Source organism: Python bivittatus, unplaced genomic scaffold (assembly GCF_059951505.1).
Source record: "Python bivittatus isolate LINGU-HERP-01145 unplaced genomic scaffold, Pbiv_v1 ctg000290_np1212, whole genome shotgun sequence".
NCBI classification, from domain to species: domain Eukaryota; kingdom Metazoa; phylum Chordata; class Lepidosauria; order Squamata; family Pythonidae; genus Python; species Python bivittatus.
Genome location: NW_028277068.1, coordinates 73,880 through 81,758, shown reverse-complemented (window position 1 = coordinate 81,758; position 7,879 = coordinate 73,880).

Here is a 7,879-nt window from a genome sequence, read left to right as displayed (position 1 = left end):
CCTCAGCCCTCTTTAGAGTCAGGGGGCATTTGGCTTTGAGCCTCCCAGAGACGCCCTTGGGCCACAGAAGCAGCACAAGCAGCAACATGACTTGTATTCCTTACTTAGCCTCCAGCTCTGTGTCTGCTGTGAATAAAGATGAAGAAGACATAGAAGCTTCAGGGGCTTTCCTAATCCAGTCTGGATCCAGCCAAGGCTGCACATCTGGAGGGGAGAGGAGTAAACACAGCCCCTGACTGCCCTAAAAGCCTCCCCTTGCTCTTTCTTTCTCCAGAAGCATTTATGCACACATAACTTTCCAATGCCATGACATCAGCCAGCAGGGTGTTAGTCTGGTATTGAGGTGAAAACATGTTATTGACATCTGTTGTCAAATTCTCTAAAGTTTGCAGAAAAGTCTCTAGAGATTGAGCTCCAAGACAAGAAGTAAATCACTGTGATTTGGATCATAGTATGAAGGGGAGAGATCACCTCTCTGAACTTTGAACGAGTTAACAGGCAGATACACAAAGGGAGAAGTCACAGATGGGCTTCAAACTCTGAAGATGAGCCGGGGAGAGAGACAGGAGAATTTCACCTGAAACATTTGTTAAAAAAAAAAAAATCATTATAATCAAAGTCAAGAGAGATATTTAGCATGGGTGTGAATAGTCATTCACACATCAGTATGAATTTAATTGGTCCTGATTTGTAATGGAGGGAGAACCTAAAAAAATAGTATGCTTTGCACAATCACCCTATATTTTCCAAAGCCATGACCTCAGCCAACAAGGCCCTAGTTTGAATCATCAATTGATGTGTTTGGGTCAAATCTTCTGAAGATTTCCAGAACAGTCTCTAGAGATTTAACAAGAGAACAAGGAAATCACTATGATTTGGATAATGGCAAGGAGGAGAGAGATCACCTCTCTGAACTCTGAATGAGTCAACAGGCAGATGCCCAAAGGGGGAAGTCACAGATGGGCTCCCAACTTTCAAACGAGACAGTTGGCTGCACACTTCTCAAGAAGGATCTTTCAACAAGGCACTCCAAAGAGAGATTTTCAGCATGGGTGTGAGTGTCGCACATCAGTATGGATTTGGTTGGTCTTGATTTGTGATGGATTTTGGCTGTATTTGTAATGTTAGCCAAGGATGTGCTGGGATGGGTGGTTGCTCCTCTTTTCAGTGTGATGCAATATGGGAAGCAGAAAAAGTGTTCCTGGGCATTGACTCCTTATTTCGTATAGCTTACCAAATCACAGCAATTTTTTTGTGGAAAAAGACTCTTAATCATGATGTTCATCAAAAGTTGGGCTTCAGGTTCTAACTTTTGGTAATTCACATTAAAGGATCTTTTGCCTTTTGAGAGAAAAAAAGCAGTTCTTTGTGAAGTTTGTGAAGTTGCAGTTTGTGAACTACAATGTCTAGCATGCATTTAGTATCTAAATAGGATGTTCAGCACATTTTTTTGTGTGAGTCAACCTGAAGGACTCCTGGTCTGATGCCTGAATCTTCCGTTTGTCTGCAGACCCTCAAACTTTACAGATAGTTATTCTGTAGAGTCCCCAGCAAAGAGAAGGGGTGAAATCACGTATATTAAAAGTGGTGATCCAGTTCTACTTGCACTTGGAGCAAACAAGACATCTTTTATATGAGTATATTTTTTCTCCAGAAATGATCAAGTGAGATTGATCAGAACTAAGCACAGGTGATATAACACTCAGCTGTCAGTAGTTGAACTGATCTGAAGAAAACAGAAAGCGTAAAATCCCAATTCCATCATTTGATGCAGAAAAGAAACGTCTATTAAAATCCATGGGCGCTGCGATGAATGTTAGCTTAGCCAAAGGGGGATGTCCCGAGGGCCAGATCAAATGGGTCAGGATTCCCTGTGCAGCCCCAGAGCGAAGGTGGAGGTCAGTGGTCTTTTCTCATCTACTTTGTCTCTCTCCACAAAAGTGCTAGACAGGGAGGTCCACTTTCTCCTTTGAAGTTTGATACTTGCTCAGACGACTTAGACCAGATTATTCCAGCCATGGTTCTTGGCCTAATTCATGAGAATATCAAGTGGTCTTATGTACAGAAGATAGTTCAAATATAGCTCTGATGCATTTGATCAACACAACTGAAAGATACTCTGTTAACTGATCTAATCAGAACTGATGCCAATAAGCAATGATTTGTGTCCTCATGTGTGACAATCTTACAGAACAGCTGAATCTACTACCTATAAGGCAATTCCCAGGATACTTGCTATCTTGCATGGAATTCCTAGATCCATATGCAGTAAATATTCTCAAAACTTTAATGTATTCCCTGACCTGCATTCTCAGCCTGAAGAGATCATCCTGGAATGCAATGAGGGGTCTGTTGCCACCTTCTACATCATCCTTGGCTACATGAGCTTCCTGGCTGCCATCTGCTTCTTGGTGGCTTTTCTTGCCAGGAACCTCCCAGGGGCCTTCAGTGAAGCCAAGCTGATCACCTTCAGCATGCTGGTCTTCTGCAGCGTCTGGGCTTCCTTTGTGCCCACCTACCTGAGCACTAAAGGGAAGTCCATGGTGGCCGTGCAGGTCTTCTCCATCTTGGCCTCCAGTGCTGGCCTGTTGAGCTGTATCTTCATCCCCAAGTGTTACATCATTCTGCTAAGGCCCCATTTGAATACAAAAGAACACTTGATGATAAAACAGAAACGTGAGTTTTAGAATGCCCTTTTCCATACCAATAATTGTGAAGAAATAAATCAACCAGCAAATAAACAAAAGTTATTCCTTTTGAAATGGAAACAGCCCAATTGCATCTGCAGAACCTCTAATGAATGTACTCCCAAGACAAATTTGTCTTTCTCAGGAGTTTTGCTGGGCCTTTCATGACCTCCAAAAAATAAGATGTTGTCCAACTAATGGGACCTGGTGTTGCTGGAACCCCTATTTGCCTGCCTTCAAGAGAGGGGAAATGGTGCATCTCTGCAGAGGGGCCTCCTGTCAGAGTCTGCACACTCAATCCCAAAGTTCAGTAAATCCTCTGGAGTCCAAAGAGTTCCATTACAGATTTCTTTATTTAGGAGAAACGCACAGCATCATAGTTTGTTGAGTCTGCCTGAACATAGCAAAGCCTTGTCTTTTTAAGCCCAACTTCCCCCCCTTCTAGGTTCCTATTCCCACTTGCAGCTCTTCGCGCCTTCCTCCAGTTCTCACACGTCCTGGCCTTGGATGTCTGGCTCAAGATAGAGATAACGGCACCTGGCCTCCTCCTTCCCCCCCTTATGGCAGGTCAAGCAAACGGTTAGAATAACATTCCCAGCATACACTATTGATCTATGTTTAGCAATTAAAGCAAAAGTATAATTAGTAATTAAAGCATATTAAAACAATCGAAGAATCTGGTTGCGTAGATCCTGACATGCTGCCCTCCAACAGAACGAATGTGCCTACATTCGGAAGAAAATCTGAAAAAGAAAATAGAAATACAACAATGAACATCAAAATGTTTACTTAGGCTTGTCAGGGTACTTTGAGTGAAAACGATGAAGTAGTTCAGGTGCTTTAACATTAATACTGTCCACCCATTCGTGATGGGTTTTGGGAAAATGTTTCCATTGAATCAGGTACTGGAGTCTGCCTTTATGTCTTCTAGAGTCCAAAACGTCTTTTACTTCAAAGTGACTTTGTCCTTCAATCATGATAGGTGTTGGTGGAGAAGGATCAGGATGCCATGTTTCAGAGGGTTTGAATGCTTTTAACAAATTTGCATGGAAAACAGGATGAATATTTCTATAATGTTTTGGCAAAGATAACTTAAATGCCACAGGGTTTATAACTTTCTCAATTGGGAAAGGTCCCACATATTTTGGAGCAAGTTTTTTTGATGGTTGGGAAGATTTTAAGTTTTTTGTAGAAAGCCAGACTAGGTCGCCTACCTTCCAAGGTGGGTTTGCAGTACGTTTTCTATCGGCGAATTTTTTATGCTGGCTTTTTGCTTTTTCTAGAGATTTTACAATTAGTGGCCATAAAGTTATAATGTTGTTTATCCATTGGTCTGCTGAGAGTTCAGGCAGGTTTTTAAGAGGCAATTCTGGGAAAGGTGGAAAGTCCTGGCCAGATGCTATTTTGTATGGTGTAAATCCAGTGCTTTGATGCACTGTGTTGTTATAAGCTACTTCAGCAAAAGGAAGGAGCTCAGACCAATCATCCTGCTGATGATTTGTGAAACATCTTAAATATTGTTCCAATAAAGAGTTAATTTTCTCGGTAGATCCGTCAGTCTCCGGATGAAAACTGGAACTCAAAGCTTGATTAGATCCAAGTAATGTAAGAAATTCCCTCCAAAATTTGGAGGTGAACTGTGGCCCGCGATCTGAAATCACCCTCTTGGGGGCGCCATGGAGGCGGTAAACGTATGCGATGAACAGTTTAGCTAATTTTTTTTTTTTTTTCCATTAGCGCGGTTAGCGTGGCTTTGTACTCTGTTCTGAGCACTGAAATAGTCACTTTAAGGGTGGTAACACTCACCGACTCATCGTCATCGGAGTTGTCTTCCTCCTCCTCCGGCTCCGCCTTGGGTTTGTGAGCAGGCTTGTCGGTCTCGACGCTTGCCTCTTGCTCTTTTCCAAGCGATCCATTTTTGTAGATGACGAGGTCTGGGAACGGCGATTCTGTGCCTGCCGCAGCGGTTCCTTTTTTCCCTTTCGCGCCGGCTTTTTTCGCTGCTTCAGTGGGCTTTCTCGCCTCCCCCCCCCGTGCGGGTGGCGGTTTAGGACAGGAAGGCGCCAGATGACCCGGCTCGCCGCAGCGGAAGCAAACGCGATCGGCCGCTCTAGGAATTCTCTCGTCTCCTCCCCTCGATGGTTGTCTTCGGGACGTCGGCGCCGGGGCACTGGGCCTCCTGCCGAAGTCCGGGTCTACTCTTTTCCACTGGGCTTCAACGTTCCCCGCGTGCTGGATCCATCCGTCTAGGGAATTTGGGTCTCCCCGGGCGAACGCCAACTTCCAGAGATCGCGACGCATCCCTTGCTGGAAGCAGTCAATTTTGACCTGCTCCGGACAATCAGGAAGCAGCCCCGCAACGCCGCGAAACTCCAGGGCGTACTCGCCAAGGCTACGGGTTCCCTGACGCAGCGTGCTCAGTTGCGCCCGGGCTTGGGTGACGACCCCGGGGTCCTCAAATCTCCTGCGAAGGGCGGTTAGGAACCCCCCCAGGTGGTTCAGTTCCGGCGCTTGTGCCGCTCGGAGCTGGATCAGCCACTCTCCCGCCTTGCCGGTGAACACTCTGCATATGTAGAGTACGTGTTCCCGGTCGGAGGCGAAAAGATGCCCCGTCTGCTCCATGCATATGGTGATCTGCGCCATGAAGTTAGGTACTTCCTTCGGGTCCCCGCTAAATTTTTCGGTCAACCCCCAGCGCTTTAAAAGGGCATCTTGCTGGGCTTGGATTGGGGCCACCCTCCGAGGTATCATCGGCGCAGGCGCAGGTGGCGGGACTGGGCCTGCCGGAGGACCCAGTGTTGCCGGAGCTGGGGGGGTGGCAGGTGTGGTTGGTGGGGCTATCAGCGAATCCTCTAGCCCTCCTTCTTCGGCCCCCCCCCTCTGCGCCCGGGCTTTGGTACAGACCTGAACGACGGACGAGCTCGCTCATCCTCATCAGCTCCCTCTTCATCATGGTGTTTTCCAATTGCAGGATCTGCACGCAATCTTCTAGGGTCCCCCTCCGGGTGGATTCAGTTCTTCCTGTCGTCAGGGCCCAGCGCTTATCAGGATCCATGTCTAGAACTGACATTTCCCCCGTCACCTCTTCCATGCTCCACAACTTAGTTTTGCGCCGGTCGGGCTTCCGTGGCGCCGGGAGAGACGGGTAGGTGCCGGTCAGGGATTCCTCCCCCACGGATCCACCTACAGCCCCGGCCTCGGGGCATTCCTCCTCCATTTCTGCAGCCGCGGTCGGCTTTTCGAGGGATTTCTCCACGGAGGTGGGTTCCCCGGTAAATCCCTCGTAAAGTGGGGTGAGACTCAACAAAATGTCAGAGTCTGCACACTCAATCCCAAAGTTCAGTAAATCCTCTGGAGTCCAAAGAGTTCCATTACAGATTTCTTTATTTAGGAGAAACGCACAGCATCATAGTTTGTTGAGTCTGCATGAACATAGCAAAGCCTTGTCTTTTTAAGCCCAACTTCCCCCCCTTCTAGGTTCCTATCCCCACTTGCAGCTCTTCGCGCCTTCCTCCAGTTCTCACACGTCCTGGCCTTGGATGTCTGGCTCAAGATAGAGATAACGGCACCTGGCCTCCTCCTTCCCCCCCTTATGGCAGGTCAAGCAAACGGTTAGAATAACATTCCCAGCATACACTATTGATCTATGTTTAGCAATTAAAGCAAAAGTATAATTAGTAATTAAAGCATATTAAAACAATCGAAGAATCTGGTTGCGTACATCCTGACACCTCCTCTGCTAAGCTCATTAATGTAGCCAAAAAAATCTGTACCAAATAAATCCGGGTTGACATGTGACTATTCACACCTATGCTAAGGGTTACCCTTGATCTAAAGGTATTATATTAAAAAAGATTGGGGCCCAAAACTCCTGTTTCACTCACTCACCCAACTTCCCAGTTTGGAGACACACCTTAGTTCTCCCTTTGTGCACTTGCCTGCCAACTCAGAGTACAGAAAGGAGATATTTTTCCTCCTCACAATTATTCAAATCATGGTGATTTCTTTGTTGCCTTAGTGCTGAATCACTACACCCTTTCCCCCAGTCTTTCGGAAGATTTAACAAAAAAACTTCAAGAACAGGCTTTGTGATGTGCATCATCCTCAAAGCAGCCTTGAGTCCTCCCTTTACCTTCAGACATTAAGTCTTGGTTGGAGTCCCTCTGAATTACAGAGGACACTGAAGCACTGGGTTTCTCCCACCTCTTCTTCCTGTTCCTCAAGAAAAACAAGCAGATTTCAAACATGATTTATAAAATATACTTTTTCCCAATACATATGATATCTTCCCAGAGAGTTTTTTGTTGTGTTCAACACCTAGATGTCACCCTTCTTTAACATGAAGGCAACCAAGAAATGACTATCATTCTCATAAATTTAGGGAGAAGTAGGAGCTTTGCAAAATCCTCCACTTGGGGTGAGCCCACATGCTGGGGTCCAGCTGGAGAACTCCTGATGTATGTCAATTGAAAGGATTTTGAGAAAACTTTCAAGGCCAGTTTGTCCTGGAGGGCCTTTGGGGCATGTGTCATCTTGCTTGTCTGATCTCCAACTGGTTTCCTTTCCTGTTAATATGAGCAACAGTTTTCTACAGTGAAGTTGTGGTTCTGATGTCATGAATTTACTGTTACTTTTTTCTTATGGTGAACATTTGAAGGCCTCCATATGGAGCTGATGGTACATAAATCAAATAAATAAACAGGCATACATACATCTGACATGCCCCTCTTTCCCTGGGAAGAGTCAAAGAAAAGAGAAGCCTCCAGAAAACTTCTCCCTTGCTGTATAACATCAGACAGAGATGCTCAACGTGAAACTTCGAGAGGATCCATCTCTGTGGTTCTGTTGTTGATCCAAGAGGTGAAGAAGTCTATCTGCACCCCTGTGCCAAAATTAAAATCTGAGCTGGAATATTCAATGCTGGGTCTTATATATCTTGTTTCTGTAAGTGTCTACTACAAATCACAGTGGTGAAGAAATGTAATGAGTGTAATGGTATCACCATACAACCCCAGCCCTTTGTACTTGAATCTCAAAGAAAGACATGAGAAACATTTTGCCAGTTTGCTCCCTTCCCTCTCCCCCATGGATCTGCAGGGGTAGGAGGCAGGGGCAAGTTATGAAATCTTGGGTGGGCTCCTCAGAGTTGAGGTTCAGCAGCCTCTGGAGGGCCACAGGCTACCCCCTCCCAC